The sequence below is a fragment of the Carex rostrata genome, chromosome 9, assembly GCF_964058835.1.
Source record: "Carex rostrata chromosome 9, lpCarRost1.2, whole genome shotgun sequence".
In the NCBI taxonomy this organism is placed as follows: Eukaryota; Viridiplantae; Streptophyta; class Magnoliopsida; order Poales; family Cyperaceae; genus Carex; species Carex rostrata.
This window is the reverse complement of record NC_135926.1, coordinates 7,460,591-7,486,402: the sequence shown is the minus strand read 5'-3', so window position 1 is coordinate 7,486,402 and position 25,812 is coordinate 7,460,591. Positions and strand designations below refer to the sequence as shown.

General features: G+C 32.8%; 1 pseudogene across 1 annotated transcript; it reads left to right on the top strand.

Moving 5' to 3' along the window:
* The first annotated feature begins 8,112 nt into the window (after positions 1 to 8,112).
* Positions 8,113 to 10,989, top strand: LOC144559725 (IQ domain-containing protein IQM1-like; annotated as a pseudogene). The gene is made up of 9 exons (XR_013513216.1): positions 8,113 to 8,249; positions 8,394 to 8,824; positions 8,965 to 9,079; positions 9,168 to 9,422; positions 9,514 to 9,601; positions 9,693 to 9,830; positions 9,925 to 10,017; positions 10,112 to 10,213; positions 10,314 to 10,989. The product of XR_013513216.1 is annotated as an IQ domain-containing protein IQM1-like (transcript).
* Positions 10,990 to 25,812: the final 14,823 nt, after the last annotated feature.

Below are 25,812 nucleotides of genomic sequence, written 5' to 3'. Positions count from 1 at the left end.
GATTTTCTAGTATGGCGTATTTATTTCAGTGCTATTGGAGAGGACAGAGGAGTCTTAACTCCGAAAGACTCATTATCCCCTGCCGTGTCACCTCTTACTTTTTGACCACTCTTTCTTTCTCTGAGTGACCTAATCACTAGAGTCATCATTCCATCGTACGGAGCTGTCTGTGGACTCGGTGCAGCATTAAGGTACAGCCCTTTAATAAAAAAATAAAATAATAAAAGCTATATTATACCATAATAATATCAAATTAGTTCAATTCGTTGAAACTAATACCAAACAATACCAATTTTAAACCCTGATGTTAAAAACTAACATAATAACATAGCAATTAACCTTAGATTTGGAATGTTTCTATATTAACATAATTATTAGATATCATTAATACACAAATTCATACACGAATTCGCTTGTTTTAAATAGAAATGCTAATTCCATTAAAAGAGTACATTGTTTGTTTCTAAAAAGAAAATTATGAATTGTATTGTATTGTATTGTTGTTAAATTTGAAAATTTTTTAGTTATCATCTTAATATTTTAAATTTTAAAATTGATAAGAAATTTTTGGATAATTACAATTTTACCACCTACATGATGAGTATCATCTTAATACTAGTCTTTAACTCTATTGATTCGTTTCATACTTGTGAAAAAAAAGTAAAGGTTGATTGGGGGAGATTTGTTCTAACAATCCTAAGGTTGGAATTCAATACCCGAGAAGATGAGGTTTAAAAAAATAAAAGTAAAAAAAAAATATAATTTTGGTTGCTTTCAAGAATTGGGAAGATCTAGGGGCATTTGGTCTACAATTCTTTGTTAATTCTATCTATTCGATTTTATTTGAATTCATGTATGATTTGATGAGGTTTCTAACCTAAAGTGTTAAAAAAGATCACTTTCGTGAATTAATAACGTGCCTAGATAGTTTCAGACTTCACCGTCGTTCATCACCTTAGCTATTTATACCCATTAAACTCTTGTTAGCCCATTTCAACTAATTATTGATACAAGTATTTTGGTGAGATGGGTTAATGTTCCTCGAATTTTAGGTACTGTCACCATCCTAAAGAGATATTTAACAATCTTTTGCACACAAAATACATATCAATACTTAGTCAATCTAGGTGTCATAAGTAGGAGTTTGACTTCACTTTCGTTCATCACCAAACCCTAACCCTTAATTTCTATAGTTCCGAATATGGATATCAAAGTACGGTCGCTTCTAATTCAAATCCTAAGGTATTTGTGTTCATAATTTGGTACTCTCCTCTCATCCTAACTTCTTTGGATTCTTTGCATTACAAATAAATTCCAAAGCGGAACTACTTCGATTGCAAGTACTAAACTATGTAATCAACAGAAATAATAAATCACATAAATTAACAATCAAATCCCATAAAACAATCATAATAAAAATAAATAACCGAATAAGATAAAATTAAACAAGTTCATGCAATGACCTAAGCCCCTCTAGAGAAAACTAGCCTCTCATGGAGATGAAAGTATTCAACAAAGAATTCATTACAAAGATTGGCATAAAACAAAGAGAAATTAAGTACAGAAATAGATTACACCCTTCTCTAGATGAAGAGCCTTTATTCTTGCCTTCTTGAAATCTTCTTCTTCTTCTTCTTCTTCCTCCTTGAATTGCTTCCTTGATTGCAGAATTTTACGCTAAGTATTGATGGAGAAAAGATTTTGAGAGATAAGATTGATCTTTGCAAAGAGATGCCTTGAATGGTAATGAATCCCCCCCCCCCCCCCCCCCTCTTTTATAGCCAAAGACTATGCCCAATTTAGAGGCTATAATGTGGGGTTAGTGGGTGCTATCTCTACATGTTTCCCAGACTGGCATGTCTAATTTTAGGCCCTTGAAACATGGTCAACAATTCCAAAAATAAAAAAAAACGTGTCAAAATGCATTTTTACGCTGTCTGCGACCAAGGTGCGTTCACACTATTCTTCTCAAGTTGTATATTTTGTTACTAGCTTTCTAAAAAGTGGTCATATGCCTAAAACGAAGTTACGAGTCAAAAGTTATGGCTATTTTAAGTTTAGGCTCCAGTTCTGCGTTCTGCTACAGTGCGTCCGCACTTGGTTCAGACTTTCTTCTGTGCGGCCAGATTTCAGCTGCATCGAAATCCATGCATTCGCACGAATTTTGATGTATAGCTCATTATAGCTTTTTAAAATTGACGCGCGTCCAGAAATCAATCTAACTACTTGGTGCGACTGTATCGCAAACTATGCGTCCGGGTTAGGCATTTTTCTTCGTTTTTCTTCATTTTCTATAAGTTAAAATCAAACAAACGCAGTAACTTGATTATAGATATATTCTAATCTTTTTATATTCAAAATACAAGATATTTGATGTTATTTTGTGATAAAAATCAGATCGAATATGTATATAATTTAGTTCTATCACTGCACAAATTATGCACCTTGGAGTTACGTAGATGGTAATAACGGAGCTTTCAAAACGTCGCTGATAAGATTAAAATGCTAAAATATTAAAATGGTACCTATTTTTATCGATGGTTATAGTTATTTATACTTGACCTCCGATAGGATCCAAAATTGTACTAAAATATTTAGATTTTAAATTAGAAGCCCACAAATCTTAATTAGATTAGGAGTTTTAGTGAGAAACTGTTAATTTCATATATTTTGTGTATTTATGCAGATTTGGAGAAATGGAAAAATTTTGGATCAAAATCAGACGAAATTGAAGCACATTCTGATGAAGAGCATCTTATACGGATCACATGTCAGACGTATGGCATCATGTGGCTCTGGCTGAAGAATCAGCTACAATGTTTATGCAAACTATATGTAACCCGTGTGACAAAATTTCTAAAGAGGAGAAGCAATTATTTTCAGATCGGTCCAGTTATTTTTCATTATCACTTTCATGCCACATTATCTTTCCATAAATTTTGAGAGCATACATGAATGATGAATCCTAGAGACACATCTCTACAACATTGAGAGAGTCTATTAAAGTCAAAACTTAGATAATTAATTATCTTTTGTCAATGCGAACTATATTGTGTTTGTAGGATGTTTCTTTATTGTAATTTTGTTTTGTTTTTTTTTTTTGAAATGACCGGGCAGAGGCTGCCAGGGTAATATTAGAACAAAGAAAGATATACAGGGTTACAACGTCCTACCAATTATATCGGATCTCCTACTGAGAATCCAAACAACAGAACCATCTAAAAACCATCATGCAGAAAAACCCCTGTAAAACTTATCAATTAGCACCGAACCAGAAAGAGTAAAACTGATAAAGGTAATGAGGCATGATATCTTATCATTGGCCCCTTCTACAGTTAGCTTCCCACAAGGTCGCTTCACGGATGATCCAGTTCACTACCATCCCCGTTGGGAGCCTTTTACCTTCAAAGATTTGCAAATTTCTTTGGCGCCATATTGCCCAGCACACCTTGGCGAAGAAAATCTCCCATCTTTTCTTGGCCCTTGAGTTGCCTCGGTACCTGCTGGCTGATCGCGACCAAGCCAGTTGAAGAGAGGAGTCGCTGACCAGTATTGGAACCCCTAAATAATTTCTGATACCTTCCCAAATTCGAATCGCGTATTCACAGTGAATGAAGAGGTGTGCTTGAGATTCTAGCCGGCCCGGACTGCAAAGTACACAATCACTTTGGCAGTTGAACTGTCTTCGGATCATAACTTCTTTGGTTAGCAATTTGTCCCTCAGTAACAGAAATAGGAAGATTTTAACGGTAGGCGGGACTAAAAAATTCCAAATCCCATTAAATTGCCAATCCAGGAGACCTCCGCATGCCATCATCTCGTATAATGAGGCAGCACTGTACCGGCCATTTGAGGACCATCTCCATTTGAGTACATCATCTGTGTCAGTGAGTCTAGGGGTAGGTTGGTGCGAGTCAGGGAGGGTGATTGTATAGTAGTCAGACAGCGCATCTCTGAGGGAGATGGCGTGCAGCTGCCGCCTGGAGCCTGTCAATGCCAGAGAAGAGGGACCCCACTGGTCGTACCAGAACGAAATTGAGGTTCCGTCCCCAATCTCCCATTCTGTTGCCCAATTGAACAATGGCTTCAAATTGATCAATTGAATCCAGAAAAAGGAGCCTTGTTTAGACCATAACAAGGGGCCCACTGATGGTCTCCCCTGCCACCTAATCTTGGAAATCATGAGTGTCCAAATAGAATCTGGTTCGTTATACAACTTCCACCACCAACGGAGTACTAATGAGATGTTTCGCAAATGAAGGTCCGGAAGACCTAACCCTCCCCAATTCTTAGGTAAGCAAACTAGATTCCAGTTGTAGAGGGAGATTGCCCGGCTACTATTAGCCGAGTGACCCCATAAGAAACGTCGCCGAGCTCTGTCTATGCGGGCAATGACCCATTTTGGGATAATGAAGCAGACCATGTAGTAGATTGAAATGGAGGAGAGTACCGTTTGAGTGAGTAATAACCTACCACCTCTGCTTAGTAGTTTGGACTGCCACCCCTGGAGCCGGTCCTCTATTTTTTCAATCAGTGGAATGAACATCTGCTTTGTGGGTTTTCTAATGGTGAGAGGCATGCCAAGGTAAGTCGTCGGGAAGTCAGATTTTGGACAACCCATTATGGCCTCAATGCATGGTAACTCCTCTGTAGCGATATTCAGGGGGATAAAATTACTCTTCGAGAAGTTGACCTTCAAACCCGATAATGAAGAAAATAGCCTGAGAACAAGTTTAAAGGAGATTAAAGAGAGGATTCCCCATTTGCTATTATAGCGGTGTCATCCGCGTATTGGAGGGCCAGAATGGAGTCTTGAAGCTTGTTCGAGAGGGAAGCTTGTGAAATTGCACTTGCCGCCTGCACCATTCTTTGGAAAACGTCGACACCTAGGTTGAAGAGCATAGGTGACAACGGATCACCCTGACGAAGGCCCCTCCTATGAAAGAAGGCAGCCGAGTATTCACCATTAATGATCACCTTGGAAGAGGAAGTAGACCACATAGTCCTCATCCAGCAAATCCATCTCGTTGGGAACCCGCGTGCTTGCATCACTCTTATCAGGAAGGACCATTCAATTGAGTCAAAAGCCTTCTTGAAGTCAATTTTTGCAAAAACAGCCGGTGTTCCTTCATGTGATATGTGGTTGAGTAGCTCTCTAGTGGTGACAAAATTTTCCGCGATTTGACGGCCATGGACGAAAGCCGTCTGATTTCCAGAAATCAGACTAGGTAGAAACCTTCGTAATCTATTGGAAAGAACCTTGGAGATGAGTTTCGGGATCAGGTTAAGAATACTGATCGGGCGATAGTCACCGGTGGTCACTGGGTTGTCCTTTTTTGGAACCAAGACAATTTTTGCTTCATTATACGGGGCCAAATCAATGGTGTTGTTGAAGAAGGATTCAAAAATGCATAAGATTTCATCTTTGACCTCGGGCCAATAGATTTTCAGAAACTCATTCGGCAATCCATCAAGGCCCGAAGCTTTTCCATTTGCCAGTTGCGAGACTGCCTCCTGAATCTCCTGAGAAGAGAATGGGATTTGTAATTGTTCTAGGTTTGGGTCCGGAGAATAGAAAGCGGATGGGTCAAATTGCAAGGTTTCAGAGTTGGATCCCAGCATCTCTTTCATTGCCGCACAGAAAACCTCCCTTATTTCGGCCTGATCAGTGACAATGCGGCCGCTATCTTCCACTGACAAAATCAGGTTTCTTCTTAATCTAGAAGAGGCAATCGCGTGAAAATAACGCGAGTTCCTATCTCCTTGAGCTAACCATCGACAGCGAGATCTTTGTTTCCATTTGCTTTCGATATTGGTTGCCAATTCATAAGCCTTTTCTCGAATTTTAATTCTCATCCTGAATTCATGATTCTCCAATTGGCGATGCTCTTCAATCAGATCGAAAAAGTGGAGGGCTTTTTTGCATAAATCAAGTTGCTGGTCCATTTTACCGAACTTCTGTGAGTGCCATAATGATAGTTGTTTGTGAAGAGACTTTGATTTCTGATGGAAGCTCAGGATCGGTTCCTGAGACGAGCTGATCGTTCCCCATAGGTTCTGGACTATGGTTTTTGGCTCACTGTAGTTGAACCAAAAAGATTCCAACTGGTATCTTCTGTGTTGGTTTTGTAGACCCTTGCAAGTGAGGAGAAGAGGGGTGTGGTCAGAGGCCAGTACACTAAGAGCCTCCAGAGTGATCACTGGATAGGAGACAGCCCAATCGGAGGTCAAAAAAACACGATCAATCTTAGAAAAGACAGGGTGCGGTCTGTTGCTAGTCCAGGTGAAGGAGCGGTTATGAAGAGGGACATCAAAGAGGCTTGCGTCTGTTATGAATTGGTTGAATAGTTCCATCAGCCGAAAACTTCTCTGGTTGCCAGAGCGATCTATCAACCACCGAACAAGGTTGAAGTCACCTCCTAATAGCCAGTGAGCATTGGCGTTTGAAGCGGCATATCTCAGTTCCTCAATGAAAGCCGGTTTGATGGTGTCATCACACGGCCCGTAGGCATTAGTCACCATTAACAATTCTCCACTAGCTATTTGTTGTAAGATGACCGTCACCGTATGCCTGGTTGACCATGAGGAAATCATCCTGAAAGATCTTTTCCAGGCGATTATTATGCCCCCAGCCGATTCAAACGCCAAATTAAAAGCAACATCAAAAGAAAAAAAGGAAGGCAGGAACTTCATTACCACTGATAAATCAACATTGTTACACTTAGTTTCTTGTAAAATGCAAACGTCACACCTCGAACTTCTAATCGTATTCTTAACCACCAAACATTTGTCATCTCCTCCAAGACCCCTAACATTCCAAGAAAGACATCTGAATTTTTTAAAAAACATTAAAAAACAGTTTGACTGCAATCTTCGACTCGACCCAAGCTAACTAAGCCTGAGTAGGCTCCTCCCCATCTGAAAGTAGGTCTTCATCAGAGTCAAAGTCCATATCCAGTCCTTCTTCATCAACTGCCATATCTAAAGACCCGGCCTGGGTAGTGGGGCCAAGCTTCCTCTGTTGGTTATCCTTTGCTAATGCCTCTGTGATATCTGTTGTAATTTTGTTATTGATTTGTCAATGAGAGACTAGATAACTCTTTTCTTGAGTTATGGTTGTAAATCTGAATACTCGTTAATGTTTAATTAATTTATAAGTTGTTTTACTTTTTTGTATTTGATTTGATTTTCTTTTATGTTTTATCTTGTATTACTTTCTAATTCAGTGATTTGAATTATGTCCTCTTAGATGATAATAACATCAACCAACTGAGAAAAGGATACATGCATCTACACCTTAAATTTAGTAAATTAGATTATGGACCCATTCCGAACGATGCGAAAAACAAAGTAACTCAAAATTAACAAAAAAAATCGTGTTAAAAAAGAAGACATGCACGATAGTTACCCCCATTAATGTACGTCTCCATAGCTAAGCTCGAGTAATGCTCCATCCACTTTGCTCAAAAAAAAAAAAGAGTAATGCTCCATCCACAATCTCCTCTTCCTATCCATGTGTTGTCCCTGGTTTCATTTGCAATCGTTACGTTATAACAAATAAGATGCTAAGTTCAATTTGATTGTCTTCAATATATTTATTCTATCATTATTTTCCTATATCAATTTTCGATGTGGGTGACATAATCACATGATATGTTTCGTGCATTTTGACTCTTTCTCAATATGGAACGAGGTGTTCTCCTCGGTCCAAATCGAATTTATTCGCCGTCGGATTGAAATAAACTAAATCACAAAATAAAATCGAACACAATCAACTAAGTTGCCTTTCACACGGGTCAAATCGACAGCTTGAACGGTAGACCATGTGCAAATGAAATTTTCTTCCTGTCCAACTCCCAACACAAACTGGCTGCTAATGAAAAGAACTTGAAGCCTTCAATGGTCAATTCATAAATCCTCTAATCTTGTTCAGTTCATATACCATGAAAACGACATTTACTATGACGACTCCCCCACTATTCTCAGTGCATTGCATTCTCTGTTCAATTTCTTGTGCAGAAAACCAAAACCACAACTACCTTTTATGGATTTCAACAAAAGCAAAAAGTCTCTTCTGGGGCTGACCCACCTCGGATTTGGGGTATATATATATGGAAATGTCACCTCCTTTGGGGCTGCATACAGAATTGAAACCCATTACCTTTCCAATTTTCTTGGTCAGATCAGACACAGCTCTTCTCTGCCTCTTCTCTTTAAATTAAACCACTGCCTATTCTCTGCTTTACCAGGTAAACTACTATTCTGCCCTTGAAAAGGTCAAAAGGTCACACTTTTGAGCTATCTTTCTTTCAGCAATGCAATATTGCAGTCCAGAATAGCTGAATTTTGATTATTTCTGATCAATTCGGCTTGAAATTTGTTAATTTTTGTAGGATATAGATCAGTATAAGGTACAAACACCGAAATTGGAGCAATTTATGGGATTATCTCTCTCCCCCCTTTCTTCAGCATGGGTTGAATTGAAGCCCTACAATCTCCTCAATTCAACTTCCGGCTCTAATTCGACACATGAGACATCACCAAAACAAATCCTTGAGTGGTCCCTGAGCTTCAAAAATTGGAAGGCAACTGAGGAGATTAACCTCAAAAATGGAATTCCTAATCAAAATGGTGAGATGTTTGAGAATGCATTGTGTATTGAATTGTCGCCTCGGCTGAAGTTTGAGAATGCATTGTGCGCTGAATTGTCGCCTCGGCCGAAGTGTGAACTTGATGCAGCTGCTGTCAAGTTGCAAAAGGTGTACAAGAGTTACCGTACCAGAAGAAACCTCGCCGACTGTGCTGTTGTTGTAGAAGAATTGTGGTATGTATCCATCTTTCTTCTGTTCTCAAGATGGTGTTATGAATTTTGAAAAAAGAAGAAGAAGGAAATAAGTAGAATGGGTATGATGCAATCTCTGTAACCTTTTAATTTATCTGGTTATTTCATTTTTTTTAATCTAGGTGGAAGGCTTTGGATTTTGCATCTCTGAAGCATAGTTCAATATCTTTCTTCAATGAAAACAAACCAGAGTCAGCTTCTTCGCGGTGGGCCCGGGCTCTTACCAGGGCTGCTAAGGTAATTGCACAATTTAAGGAAATTTTCAGAAGTTTTCAAATTTGTTGCGAAAGGAGTGCTTATTGGTGATTTTGTGATTATTTTTCAGGTTGGCAAGGGTTTGTCAAAAAGTAGCAAGGCCCAAAAGTTGGCATTACAACATTGGCTTGAAGCGGTAATTACTTTTTTTTTAAAGATTTTAAATAATTATTTATTTGAATTTTATTTTAACAGCCTGACTAATATTTTTCCTAAAAAATTTGCCTCTTTATTAGATTGATCCACGACATAGATACGGCCACAACCTACATTTTTACTATGAAATCTGGTTCGTGAGTAAAAGCGCACAACCATTCTTCTATTGGTAAGTATTTAAAAAATCCCAAGTATTTATCTGTCTTTAAAACTGTTAAAAAGGTTGCTGATGCTAAACCTTTATTTTTTACTTTTTTTAGGTTGGATATTGGTGAAGGAAAAGAAATTAATCTTGAGAAATGCCCCAGGACCAAATTGCAACAGCAATGCATCAAGTATCTTGGACCGGTATAATGTTTTGTTTATTTTTTATTTATTTTCGGAACATTTTTTTTGAAATATTTGTGTTGACAATTTTGTCATCTTTGTTCCATTGTAGAATGAAAGAGAAGCTTATGAAGTAATTGTAGAAAATGGAATGCTCCTCTGGAAAAATAGCAGGCTTTTGGTGCATACAAATGAGGGGTCCAAGTGGATATTTGTGCTGAGTACTACCAAGGTTCTATATGTTGGAGAGGTAGATATTCTTTTCAAACCATCATTATATTCATAGTTCAAAGTTCAAACAAGCTTGATGAAATGAGAATAATATTTCATTTTTTTTATTACAGAAAAAGAAAGGGTCGTTTCAGCATTCAAGTTTTCTTTCAGGTGGTGCCATAACTGCTGCCGGTCGATTGGTTGTTAAAGAAGGAACTCTAATAGTATGTGCGCATATATGTTATACAGAACAAACAATTATTTTGATATGTTTTATTTATTTGGTTTTAACATTCATTTTTATTGTTCGGTTTTCAGGCAATTTGGCCTTATAGTGGCCATTACCATCCAACAGAAGAGCATTTCCAAGAGTTTATGAATTATCTCAGAGAAAAGGATGTGGACCTGACTAATGTCAAGGTATGTTTGTGTTGTTTTACTAAATTTCATTTCATATTTTGATTTTCTTGGAGGAAAAATGAGTATCTAATAAAATTATTGTAAAAAAAATTATATGCAGAGATGCTCTGTCGATCAAGAAGAGGAATACTCTAAACCCAACATAGATTCTGCCTCATCTCAGGAACCGAGACAATCAATTGAAGTTAATAATCCAGAAGTAGAAACCGAGACAGGAGACCCAAGCGACACTGAATCTGATGATACCACGTCTTTGAAAAGCCCATTGAGTGTTTTGCCTGAGAACCACATGGACCGTAAGTGGACCTCTGGCGCTGGGCCCCGCATTAGGTGTGTGCGGGACTACCCCGTAGATCTTCAATTCAAAGCACTGGAGCATGTAAATCTATCACCAAGGTCTGACATGTCACCAATTGGTGGTGTTAAGAACCCCATTCCGTCCCCCAGGCCCAGCCCGGGAATTCGGCTTTCGCGCAAGTTCACTTGCATGACAGTCCCACCATCTAACATCTCTCTTACACTGCCTGACTTCAAGAAAAAATAAAGCTTAAAATAAGTTACAATTTGAATTAGACAGAGAAGATTAGAGAGTTAAATTTTAGTTTTTACCAATTCTTTTGTAGAGGTGGTATCGATTGATACCAGGCTGATCTAGCTTAGATTTTAGTTTCAGGGAATAATCCCTTTTTTGCTATTTCTCGAAAAAGTTCGAGATGTAAATAGTTAAATTTTTTGGTTTCATTTTTTGAAAGATAAATAGAAGCATGAATTATCAGTATATCATCCTCTCCCTTTTTACTAGCGTTCTTAAGCTTTTACTGAAACAATTTATGATTTGCTGAAAACTGGTACAGCACCAGTACTAAAATCTTTGCCTCCCTGCAATTCAGCTTTAGCCTTTGACGCATTTCAGATGGAGAAACATAACCATCTTAAACGGGGAATTAATCGAGGCCTAATTTTGGTTTGAATTGTGTAATTTAGCGTCAGTTAATGCTAAGTGAGAGATAGCCATGTTGTGCTACTGTATTGCTCAATAATGCAACTTAAAATTTAGTCTACTAAATCTCAAATTAAAACTCAGTTTTCACAATCAAGGTTTATGGTGACCTTTAAGAATCTTGTCATTGCTGCTACTTGGGACATGGTAAATTATTTTGTTAACAAGAGTTTGCTTTATGTTTTTCTTCTTTTCTCTTCTTTTCTCTTCTGATTATTCTTTTTGTCCTTCTTTTTTATTGATGCGGTTGTTTTGCTATTGGAGAGTTCAGCTCTCTCTTACATCTTATTGGAGAAAGAAATGAAAAGAAAGAGGAGAAAAGCTAATTAAATTAATTTAAGGTGAAGTTAATGGGAAGTTATTCTTTTAACCTTTAAATCCTCCTAAACACTTGTGCTTGGTTACACAAATTAAGTGTTAAGAGGAGGAAATAAGGCACGAAAAAATTGGAGGATACAAAATATGGTAATATCTCTTATCGTAACTTTTCATCTTTTTCACCCCTCCTTTGAACCAATCAAATATTAGTTGTACTAGATTCTAAACGTCTGATATGAAGAAAGTGAAAATTTGAAGAGAGGGCCGGGAAGGGGTAGGTCAGTAGGTGTCATTCATTTTGCATAATATCTTCAAATATAAATAAACGGTCAAAATGAGAGGATTTTAGAAAATGGAGATAACATTTTCAGACTTAGAAAATATTAGAAAAAAAATATGGCTCATTTATAGTCTATCGATCATTCATCAGCTAATACTCGCTGGAAGAAACGTGCAAAAGATAAGTGCTAATAGCATCACAAAAAAAAAATTGACTTCCTAAATGCTTTGCTAGTGATAATAATAATTTGTGATCCTTGACCCTTCTTCATCCTCAAAATGAAAAAATGCGTGAAAATCCTCCTCACGCGGGGTTGACCAACCGCTCCCAAGACCAATGACACCTCTCTACGGGTGTTTATTCGTAACACAGTCACATGTTTATATCTACTACATGAGTAAGGCTACGGTGCTATGGGTTGCAAAGATGTCTATAGTGTTACGGCTTAATATTCGACTTTTTAAAATTATAATGGTCAATTCGAACTGTTCATCTTGTTCTCCATATTAATATGTGTTTGGAGATCAAATTTATATTTTTTGAAAAAAATTTACTATTTTTTTAGATAGGTAAAAAATTAAATATCTGAATGGTGCAGAATTTTTTAGATCAAGTGATTTTCTACTTATCTAAAAAATAGTAAAAATTTTTCAAAAAATGTAAAATTTAGTCTCCAAACACATATTATTATTTCGGATTGACCGTTAGAATTTTAAAAAATCGAATATTGAGCCGTAGTTCTCTATGCAACCCATAGCACCGTAGCCTTACTCCTACTAAATAATACCTATAGGCTATACCTACAATACTGGATATTTTAAACTGTCTAGATTTATAACTTGTATAATAAGCTGTCAATAGTTGTGAGTTGAGTTCTATTTCTTTTCACATTTTAGATGTAAATAGTTGCACACTCTAAATCTTCACAATTCAAATTTTAGTCTGGACTCTAGATATATTAAAATTTAAAACTCTAGGTACTAAGAATAAATCTATCAAGCGTTATAATGCCACACTTTGATATTTAGAGTTGGAATTTTTATTTTTATTTTTTTCTTAGTTAGAATCTGATTATCTGAAACTCAAGCATTAATAAAAGAAGAATTAGGTGTTTATAGCTGAGGATTTTGGTGTTTAAACTGAAAATTTTAATCCCGACTTTATGCTCGAAAAGTATTGTCTCAGTTTTGGTAAATATTTGAATCTAGTGCTTACGAAATATGGACATAATAAATTAAATTATAAAATTTCGTGTTTTAAAAATTGAAATACCTAATTGGTATTAAAACTGTATGTGTCGACTTTAAATTTTGAAGTACCTCAATAATAAATTTTAATAACTATTGTGCTTCACATTTAGTTAGGCAACACTGATACGTAAGACAAATTAATTGAAGTTTTTAATATATATAGCAAACAAAGTGAGCGAGAAAAGTGATACAAATGAAGGCTGAATGACGAAATTACTTCCTTAAAACATAAAGATACTGACGGAAAATGATTAAGAAAAAGTTAAATACGACATGCAAGATATGGAACAAATCCAAGAGATTTGTTCGTGGATAATGTATGATTTTCTTTTAAATTATCTCAAACTTTTATATATAAATACTATTATCGTGTTCTTATATTGTAACGAAAGAAAAAAAAAATTCTCATATAAAATGACATAATTTATTGAAAAAAAAATTAATTATCTTGCATTGCTCTATCAAATACTTAAATTGTTTATCAATTTATCATTGGTGCTTCATCATATATGATCAAAGTAGCTATTCGCAATAACATAGTTGATCTCAGTTTTAAAGATAATTTTAAACTTAAATTGTGTGATTTTTTCCCTCACATGTTATTTGATGCAGATCCCGATGAAGCATTTTCTACTAAAAATTATTTTGAATTTACAAAGTATTCATTTATTCTTTATTTAAAAGAAAGAAAAAAAATGTGTAGTTTCATTAAGAAAAATGTTAGTTTTCTAATTGGTCATAACTCATATCTCAACTTCTAATGCTTAAAAAAATGTAGACCTAACTGTGTACGCTTCAGAATTAGAGAAATGAACCATTTTCACTGTGAAACCAACTAGTTGACTGCATAGAAGACCAACATTTAATAAAAGTTAAAATTGATACTTTATAAATTTCAAATATTTTTAATAGAAATGGTAATAAAAAATAAATTTTTTATAAGTTATTCTACATATTATTTTATATATTTATTTTTATTCATTTTTATCGCTTGATTTTGCATTAAATGAATTCAAAAAATTTAAAATTTGTATGTGCATGCATCATTCGTGAAGTAAATTAGTTTTAACAGTTTGAATTTGTCATTTAAAGTCAATTCAATAATTTTTTAAAATTTATACTCCCCACACAACACGCTAATTTCATACATATTTCAAACGCTTACTTCGTTTCCCATACTTTTTTGACGTAGTCCAAATGAAGACAAATTGCATGTCGACGCAACATTGAAAATATGAAGTAAACTTAGGAGCCAAGTTCTAGACAGTGACCCGGAAATCCTAGTTAATTATTTTATTTTTAGATAGCATCGGAGTGAGCAAAATCTTAAAAAAGAATGTATATAATATAATGCGGGAAGTATTAATTTTTAAAAATTAACTTCAATACTTAAAAACTAACTATTTAGAGGGATCAAACTAGCTACTAAATATTTTTTTTGTATATATACTATAAATTTTTCACCTCCTTATTTATGCATATACAATTGTCAAAATTAAAAAAAAGGCGTATATTTAAAATTAGAAATTTTGCTTTATGCAGAACAAAAGATGAAATATAAAAAATAAAAATAAAAAATAAAAAAAGATAAAGGCAAATCTCTCCTTTTTATTCTTCTTCTGTGATCTTTTGATTCGCCTCCCTTTAAATTGTAGAAAATCATCAAAAGAAAAGAAATATATTATACAGACGGTCTTCTATTCAATTAATTTGACATAATACTTTAAATTAATTTAATCGGTGTTAAATTACAAGATTGATATCCATATTTTTCTTATCAACAATTCCAATAAGATGTGTAGTTTAGTAGGTTTTATGGACATCAAACCTATTTTAGGATTTGATGGTCTCAAAATTCATTCGATATGTTTTAAAATATGTGTGCACGAAAATTTAAAAAATATGTACGAATTATAAAGCGGATCAAATCCAAAATAAATCCGATATTTATTCGACCTACTTCGCTCTATATAACATGATGTTACATTCATTTGACCTTTTCAGGAAAACGCGTTGAAATTCAAAAATTAAAATATAAAAAAGTAAAATCACCAACGCTATTGTCAGAACTCTTCCAACTGCTAACTGACACTGAGAAAGGTGCCCATCCAGCGGAGAAAATTAGAACTTGAAGGAAAAAAAATCAGCTGCTGGGACCCATGCTGGAAAGAAGGATTCAACCATGCAGGCATGCAGCTTTGACATTCAAACTAAAGGCCTCTAATGCTTTTTGTAGCTTTTGGGATCAACTTATTTGTGATTTCCTTTTATTTTTCTTCTTTTATCCTAATTAGGAGCAAAAAAGAAGATAAGGCTTAGTTTTTGGGTCCAATTGAACCTAAATTTAGGCCCAATCAAAGCCTAGTAGATATTTTAGGGCACTGTGTGGGGCTGACTAAAAAAAAGTAGCTTGTATTGTGCTCCTCCTCATCTAAATAAGAGCATGCAAATTGAGATGACAACTACAAATTAGTGTTTCCAGAAGTAACTCAACAGACCAAAAAAGCAATGAAATTTATTTCGAGCAAGGATAACTTATGGAAATGAATCAAATGATCGAGCCTCAAGCTATGTGAACGCAATACAACTCTAAAACTAATTGATCATTTTCTTTTCTTTTTGAGAAGCTTGACAGAAGCTGTCAAGTTTTATATTGATTAAAAACAACAAACCATGATTACAAAATTACAACTTGCAGTGACTATTTTCATGGAGGATTTTTTTCTCTCTGTTTTTTTTTTTAAAAATCTTTGCAGAAGCTGCGAAGTCACGAGAGGAATTGAACTCTTGATCTTTGGATACAGCAGTTTTATGACTTTTTCGTAGCCAATTGTGCTACCATATTTGAAGGATTTTTTCTCATCACAATAATATTGAAATATTCATCGATAGTCTTACATTTTATTACTATAAGAAAATATAATTATCAAATATTCAACAATTTTAATGTTGATATTTACTATCTTTTACTTATTAAAGTAGATGGAGAAAATTGTATTTTTCATTTATAATATATTTGGAAATTTTATGTCATGACGAGTCAAAAAATGTTACTTAAAAAATGTCTAATATTGCCGCTGCTTTTATAAATAATAAATAATAAATATCAAAATTAAGTTTGTTAAATATTTGGTAATTGAATCATTTTGAAATAATAATAATTTTAAGTCAGTCACGGTAGAAGACAATTGTAATAATAAATTCTGAGTGCTATCTGGAAAAAATGGTTACATAATTTCTAATAACAAAAACTTCAGTAAAAGGTTTGTTTTGATCCAAATTGCTATTTGGACCCATAGATCATTATCTTGTTTATATGTATTATGCAATTTAAATTCTTAATAAGACAAAAAAAATCAGTAAAATCAGTAAATTCAGTTTATTATTCATAGTGTCTCTTTATCTCTCTTTTTCTTTTTCTTTTTCTTTTTTCTCGCACCTAACAGAAAAATTGAAAGAGAGAATAACCCAACGAGTAAATATCAGTCAATCATTTATGTACATCTCGGTTCATTTACCATCCTAATAAATTATAATTAAATTATTAATCAGATTAAAGATTTCACCACGAACACATACTCCTGAAATTTTTATTAATGCCCAAAAATATTATAAAATTATACAATCTATCCACGTTTTCGTAGAATTTCAAAATCTGTCCCTTTCGGTGACTAAATAACCGTACAAAGCCTTTATTTTTGGTTATTTAGTCACTGAATTCAAAAAATTAGTCCGGTTACTAAATAATCGGAAGGATTGTCTGATTATTTGATCACGAGAAAGATGCTTTTCTTTTGGTTTGAATCCGAAGGACAAAAATATTATTTTTTATTTTTTTAGCTCTAAGATCAATGCAGATCTTAGCCTGAATAACTTGGCGTTTTCCTCCAAACAAAATAAAAGGACTGGGAGCATGTATACAGGCAACAGTCAACAGATAGGACGTAACAATTTTACGATACTTCTACAAAGAGCCAACTTTTATTTTTAGTCTGTTCTACTCCAGTTCTTACAAAACTGGACATGTGTAGTACACTTATTCAAGAGAACAAATTTGACGTGTGTAGTACACTTATTCAAGAGAACAATTTTTTTGTTGAAAATATTTAATTGTTTTGTAATCTAATTGATCTTTTAAACTCTAACAAGACATTAATTTGTTCCTAAAATGATATATTTATTTTTTTCTGAAAATATTTTCTTTTATCAATTTCATCCATATCTATAAACATATCGAAGCACAAGATTATTTAATATATATTTAAATAGATGTTAATTAATGAAAGAATAAGAAAAAACGGATTGCACAAGTTAATTTTTATTTATTATTTCCATCTTTATAGTTTTATATATTTATTTTTGAAATAAACTTGTCACAGATTAACATTTGATTTTTATAATAAAAAGGTAATGGAAATCTCCATTTATTGATGTTTAAACAATAAACAAATAGTTTCCTTCACTGATTTAGATGACATAAAAAAAATTGAGGAGGGTTCAAATGCCTTCATTTTTTGTGCCTCCACCATGCTTTCATTTTTTAAAACTTTAGTAATTCAAAATTTAAAACTTAAAAGTCAAAATAAAACATTGGATATGATCTACGTCATTTTATTTATGCATGTGTAAAAAATTATGACATTTCAATTTTATTTTGATTGTCATCGAGAACTTGTAAAAAATGCATTAATGTGGATGATTTCTAGACGTTGATTTTTGAACTTATTGATTCACATTAAAACAAAATTGAAATGTCATAATTTTTTTATGAGCACATAGAAAAAATAACATAGATCACATCTAACGGTTTTATTTTGACTTTTAAGTTTTAAATTTTGAGTTATTAAGGTTTTAAAAAATGGAGGCATGGTGGAGGCACAAAAAATGGAGGCATTTGAACCCTCCTCTATTACCTTATCACTCAATCCGACGTTTAACAAATCCTTTGGACGAGATATGGTCCAAAGGGCATCGGACCTGTTCCTAGCCCGTGCACAAAAATACAAAGCAGGTTTTTTTTTGGAAGCGGAGTATTGTCATTCAGAGTGCGTATTCGTATCCAATGTCTATTGAATTTAATATTCAAAATATAAATCCGGTGACTAAATAACTCGGATAAAGCCTCTCTTTCTGGTTATTTAGTCACCGGACTAATTTTTTGGATCCGGTGACTAAATAACCGGAAAGAGAGGCTTTGTCTGGTTATTTAGTCACCGAAAGAGACAGATTTTGAAATTCCACAAAAGAGTGGGCAGATTGCGTAATTTTATAATATTTTTTGGTATTAATAAAAATTTCGGCACATACCCAGTATGCAGACGGATCCCAATCGGAACGCAAACTCAGTACGCGAATGGATCAGTGCGCGGACTCTGGGTATGCGTACCGAAATTTATTTTTTTAATCTTTTTTTTGAATTTTTTATTAATATGTTCGCATACCCAGTATGCGCACGGATTTTTTTTTAGTTTTGTTATGAATTGTTTGAAATTTTTTGACCAATTTTTTTTTTTTATGTTCTATTATGTTTCGTTCTATGGTATTTAGAATTATATGTACACATAAAATTTGACGGTGAAATTGTAGAAAATAAAACGCACTTATTTAACAAATAATTTTTTTGACTAAATTTGAAATAAAAATTACCACAACGAAATATACACACAATTTGAGCATCATTTTGTACTAAGTTGGTGCACAAATTGCTACAAATTACACGTAGAATTTGATAAATGTTTTATAATACAAATTATATATGTATAACAAAAAAAAAATTAGTCAAAAAATTTCAAACAATTCATAACATAACCAAAAAAAAAAAAAAATCCATGCGTGTACTGGGTACGCATACCCAATCTGCGCACCGATTTGTTCGCGTACTGGGTATGCGTTCGTAGTGGAATCTTCAATCTGATTAACCGGGTGGTAATGATTTAATTCTGATTTATTAGGGTGGTAAGAAAAAAAATTCGGATTTAACATATACATGCAAACTCATGTCATAAAAAAAAAAGAGAGAAGCCTCCGATAATATAGTCTACAAAGTTTCAAGTCTTTTTAAGGAATGTTGTAGACTACAACCTCTCTATATATTAGAAGACAATTGTAACATTTATGTTATTTTCATAAATATAAAAATTTGGAGTTTAATTTTTAGTGCTACCTAATTAAAAATCGGATGAAAGAAAGGAAAGAGAAATAATAGCAAACCAAAAGGTTTGAAGCTCTTCTGAAGGGAAACTTGTGCAGAGAGGAGTTCAGTAAAAGAGAATGGAGGCCTAGAGTTCTCTCTCTGCCAATTTTGTTTTTTTATTATTTGTGACTGTTTCTGGATCAGTTAGGCCGGGATCCCCTGAAATAACTCACATCTTGAGTTTAGATTCGCAACGTCGGATGAAAATTTGATTCGAGATAGAATGCACGGTGCTTCTTTAATATTTGTGTCTGAGCAGATCAGACGGTTAGGATCCAAACACAAAATCTCAATTACCTTGGGATCCGAAATTTGGATGAGTACTGAAGAAGGAAAACGAATGCTAATCTAAACATTAATATATATTAATATATTTGTATACAATTTTGATTTGTTCTTAGACAGGCATGAAATATGTTTTTACGGTTAATTAGTGTAAAACTTAATTGCTCTTCCTTCATTTCCAAATCGAATTTGCTGAGTTACCATGAGATAAAATGGTTACTACTCGAAACCCAAAAGTGGTCACATCACTAGTACCATGTAGATATTCAGATTTCAGAATGCAGCAAAGGTTGAAATTTTCTAAAGATAATTATTAGTCGTACCTGATTTTGTCATTTGGTGGAGCTTCCCACATGGCAGTATGGCACTGATACAACATTACAACCTAGCTAGCTAGCTGAGATAAGATTCAGTTGTTCTTGGATCGCAACAAAGCCTGACAGCTGATAAATTACATAATTTGACCTGAGATGGTCTGCAGCTTTTCAGCCATTTTTCGGCGAAGCGATATCAGAATCAGATGCATGCTGTTGCTGTTACTGTTGCTGTTGCTGCGGACTAATTTTCTGCCGGGCGCTGGGCGCAACATGCGCGTCCTGATGTACGGACGGCCAAGATTTTTTGAGAGAGGGGACTTGATGTGAATTTGAAGAAGAGCACGAATCTTGATGAGAAGTAGCCGTCAGATGGTGTTCCATACATGTGCTGCGCGACACTTCATCCAAACGCGATGTATGACCCGAAATTTTTGTTTTTAGGATTACCAATAATAAAAAAGTAACACGAAATTAGCGAAATCTCGAATCTTAGCATGAACATTGTCTGTGTTAGCGTTTTTCACACGGAAAAACAATGGCTGTAACATTATGTAAAAATAATTATATATATGAAATTAACAGCTGTAAGTAATATGTGAACGTTTGAACGTGTTTGTTCATTTTAAATATGTAACATTCGAAGAACATATAGTATTTGCTTTCTAAACAAAAAAAATAAAATAAAATAAATTTAAGGTTAAATACGATAAACATATCATCTGAAAATCTATTTCACTGAAACAAAGTATGTACATGAGATATTTCAAAACGAGAGAAAGGGGAGGTAATACAATTGACTAGGAAAAAGTTCTAAAATTGTTGTACCCAAGGTTGAGAGTTCGATTCCCCCTCACGATTTTGCAATTTCTGCGAAAGTTTTCAAAAAAAACAAAGAGATATTTCGAAACGAATTTTTGAAATTCAGAATGATACAAGATAGATATAATAAAAAAATTAGAGGAGGGTTCAAATACACCCAAATTTTTGTGCACCCAAATGCACCCTATCTTTCATATCCTTTATCTCCGTTTTCAAAGTCATAACAGTCAATCCGAATCGTTAGATGCGATCTATATATTAAGATGTTCTTGGAGACCAAATTTTATATTTTTTGAATTTTTTTTTACTATTTATTAAGCCACTTTAAAAATCGCTGATCCAATGGTCCATAAAATGAAAATTCAGCAATTTTCAAAGTGGCTTAATAAATAGTAAAAAAAATTCAAAAAATGTAAAATTTGGTCTCCAAGCACATCTTAATATATAGATTGCATCTAACGGTTCAGATTGACTATTCGGATTTTGAAAGCAGAGAAAAAGGATTTGAAAGATAGAGTGCATTTGGGTGCATTTGAACCCTCCTCAAAAAAATTAATACAATGTAATATTTATAATCTTCTTAAAGTAATTGGATTAATTTTCAAAATTAAAAAACTTAAAGGTTTATTTATAAAAATATATAATTGAAAAAAGAAATATAAATGATGAAAACGAAAGTGGCTCACTTGCCGTATTTTTTTTTTTTGATGAATGCTGAAAGAGTAAATTTGAACCCTCCATGCATTGATTCCCTTGACACCTTTTACTTCCATGTCCTTCTTACAATCTTACGTACGACTCGGAAAAGAAAAAGAATGAAACTGAAAGAGAAAAGATAATTCCTCGAAAAAAAAAAAACAGAGAGAAAAGAGAAGAAAAAGAAAAGAAAGAAAAGAAACACAGAAGTTTCTCTGTCTCGGTCGAGGGCCAAAGTGATTGAATCGTCAACTGTCTATGCGTATGCTTTCTCTCTTTCAGCATTTTTAGTGCGACTATTGGACAAAGGCAGAGTCAAACTTCTGAACTATGGGGGTCAAGCACGTGATGGAGATTAATCATATATTTTTTTTTTAACAGGATCAATTTACAATACTGTGGCATTTTACTGTAAATTATATTAAAAATGAAATATAAATAAAAATAAATAAAAAAATGGAGGTCAATTGAGGATCCGTATCCTCCCATGTAACACAATTGAAACGGATGTCCCAAATTTACTCTCAGCCGGTCCTTGCTCGGGATGACAGAGGAGCAGTATTATTTGTGCTTTGAGATTCGTGCCAAGTTAAATAGAACAATTTTGAACCATCTGATTCAATTGTACTCAGTCTAGTAATCTGAGGGGATGTGAATTCGTCAATTGACCCCATTCATATAAGCTCCCTCCGCCATTGCTATTGGATATCTCATTTTACCTCTGTTCTATTTTTTTCTTACTCGATGAGGACTTTGATAATATATGAGAATTGAGTAAGCAAGCTCTATGAAGCTATAAAGTGGTTAAAGAAGTTGGAATAAGAGATTGATTGGAAATCTTTTTCTTTTCTTTTGTTTCCTTGTAGGATTTGAACCCGTTAATTATGATTGGCATCGCTACTTTTCACCTTTATGGTGTTATACTGAATTGGTATTATCTTTGACCCTCTCAAGCTTATTTTGGTTGTAGCCTAAAGGGTGGATAAGGAGTTTAGACCTCGTTATTCCACTAAATGTGTCTTAATTGAGCTAGACTAAGATGGCATAAGCGTATCTTTAGGCTGGCCTAAATTAAACCACCTCACATGGTGGTTTAATTTTTATTCCACCTCGTGACCTAACTTGAATGATTATAATAATATTTTATTTATATATAAATATTATATTATTGTTAATAATTATATCATTAATATCTTATATTGTTAATATATTAAATAATTATTGTAATAATATTATATAATTAATATCCTTTTATTAATAATTATTGTTAATAAATAATTATATAATTATTATGTTATATTGTTAATATATTAAATTATTATTATATAATATTGTAATATATTATAGTTATTATTAATATATTAATATTGTGTAATTAGTATCTTATTAAAGATATATAACTATATAATTAATATGTTATATTGTTAATATATTAAATAATTATTATAATATTATAATATTTTATAGTTATTATTAATATATTAAATAATTATTATAATAATATTATAATATATTAATATTATATAATTAATATTTTCTTATTCGTAATTACTATTAATATGTAATTATATAATTAATGTGTTATATTGTCAATATATTAAATAATTATTATAATAATATTACAATATATTATAGTTGTTATTAATATATTAATATTATATAATTAGTATCTTATTATTAATTTATAATTATATAATTAATAATTAATATTGTTAATATAGTAAATTATTATTATAATAATATTATAATATATTATAGTTGTTATTGATATATTAATATTATATAATTAGTATCTTATTATTAATATATAATTATATAATTAATATTTTATACTGTTAATATATTAAATAATTATTTTAATAAGATTATATAATTAGTATCTTTTTATTAATAATTATTATTAATTTATAATTATATAATTAGTATTTTAATATTAATATATAATTAATATTTTATATTATTAATAGATTAAATAAATTTTATAATAATATATAATATATTACAGTTATTATTAATATACTAATGTTATATAATTAGTATCTTATTAAAAATAATTAACCAATTTAGGCTTTCAAAACTTTAGTTCTTCACCAACTCTAATCAAACAAGGAATAATTTAAGCTATGATTTAACTTTAGACCTCAACCAAACATGAATAATTTAGACCGGCCTAAGTTGGAATAACCAATTTAGGCCTCCTTAGCTTTAGGCCACAATCAAACATGGGGATTGTGCTTATTGTTATATAGTTTCTATTGTTCTAGGTATTTATTTACAAGAAAAGATTATATAAAGAGTAAAATGACAAAATATTCTTAAGTTGATAATTTGATCTTGTTAAAGGGACTAAAGTGACTAAGGAAAAAACATTAGAGATAGGCTGGCCGTGAAATTAAAAGTAAAGGAAATGTATCAATCTATTTTGTGTACTAGTATGAGGTTTTATATTACCATGCTCTTGATTGTAAAGGAAAAAGAGAGAGAGAGTATAAGTTAGTTACTTGCAAAATTTCCATAAATTGGTAATTAATACTTTTTAGAGGGGCCTTGGTGCAAAATTACAAAAATATAAATGCTGGAAAAAAATAAGATGGAAATTGATTTTGATTGGGGCATTTGGGACTTCATTAATAAATTAGAAAGTGAAATAGATCTTTTTACTTGAAAGGAAAAAAAATAAAATAAGAAAAGAAACAAATATTTGAAGTTTTGAACTATTAGACTGGGTCTTCGGCTCCTGAACTTGAGAATAATAAAAGGGAAAATAACATAGGTCGGCTCATTTGGGCTCTGTCTGAAAATAAAATAAAAGAGACTTGGACTTGAACTTCGATTTATTGGACTATTGAACTGTTGAACTTGAACTTAGTTAACCGGACTGGACCCGAATATGGACTTTGGACTGAAAACCAAATTGACATAAATTTTTTTTTGACAAAATAATTAAATAATTGATCAAAATGTCATTATCTGAAATGAATACTTCTATTAATTTAAAATGGGTTGGGATGGCTTATAAAAGTGTCTAAAAACATGTATAAGAATTTAACTAATATTACAGGTCATTGCATGACATTGAAACCGCATGATATTGAAATTAAATACAAGTATTGATTAAAATGTGTATATTATTGTTAATATATCTATAATTATGAAAAAAAATTGATGAGACAAAATGTTTAGAAAGAACAGACTACTAGCGACCTCACATATTGCCCTACGATATCAGGTGCGAGGTTATTGGATTAGTTTGAAATTCATTACTAGGAATTAAATCGTAACTCGTTGTGCATTTTGAATATTTGATCGAATGTATTGATTGAATTGTTGCATTATATGCATAGCCCAATACAATTGAAACTGAATTACAAGTCTGTTGACTGTCATGTTAATATTATTTATCGATTGGTTGATTATTAATGCAAATGATTAATTGAGACCACTGTGATTGAATTGATTGAATATTGTAATCCTTTAACCTCGATATAATGGAGACAAATTATTAATATATCATAAAGTCTAGCTAAGTATTAGACTTTACTCCAGGACCCTTATGCGCATTTAATAAATGACCCTAACTGAACCCAGTACCAACCAGGGGATATTGAGCAAATGTGAATTGTTACTGTAAAACTATTGAACTGTGGTAATTGTCTTATATTGATTTTTTATGATAATGATAGCATTGTAATATTAGTTTCATATTGTTTTCGTTAACAGATTGTCAGGATAATTAGAACAGTATAAGCCCTGACACGACAGATACGTGTTATGTGAAAAGGCAGACGTGAGTTGCTTAATGGTGTCTGCATGGCAAGTCGAATGGTATTTATCAGTGTTACTAGACTAGAAATTTTAAAGTTAGGATATCAAATATTACTACACTCTATGGTTTAAAAGATTTAAACCCAAAGCATTTATTCTCATAAGATTTTTAGTTTTCTGATTTATTTATGTACCTTTTGTTGTTTGTTATTGAGCATTTGCATTCGTCATTACAAAATAAAATTTTACTTTCTCGTGAGAAGCTTTCATTCTAAATATGAATTTATTTCGAATCTAATAATCTGAGTGGAAATCAGCATTGAGAAATAGTATTTATTATTTCTCATTCGTTTTTCCCTTGTGGGTTTACATGTTTGTTCTACAAAGATAAAGAGACGTCTTTGGGCTATAATTGACAGCATGACCACTTAAAGGCTAGGCATGAGATTTGGTTTATTATAACTGACATAGTGCAAATAATATTTCTCTAGCACTATTCATTATAAGATGTTAGATAATTCTTGTAAATTATTTAGGATGTGGCAAAATATAATAGATGCTATTAGCAATATTGTATACAAAAGACGTGCTTTATGTTACCTTAATTAAATAGAAAATAGACGCGGTAGGTTGTTGCATCTCTCGATCGGGAGTGTGACACTGACACATAGGAGCG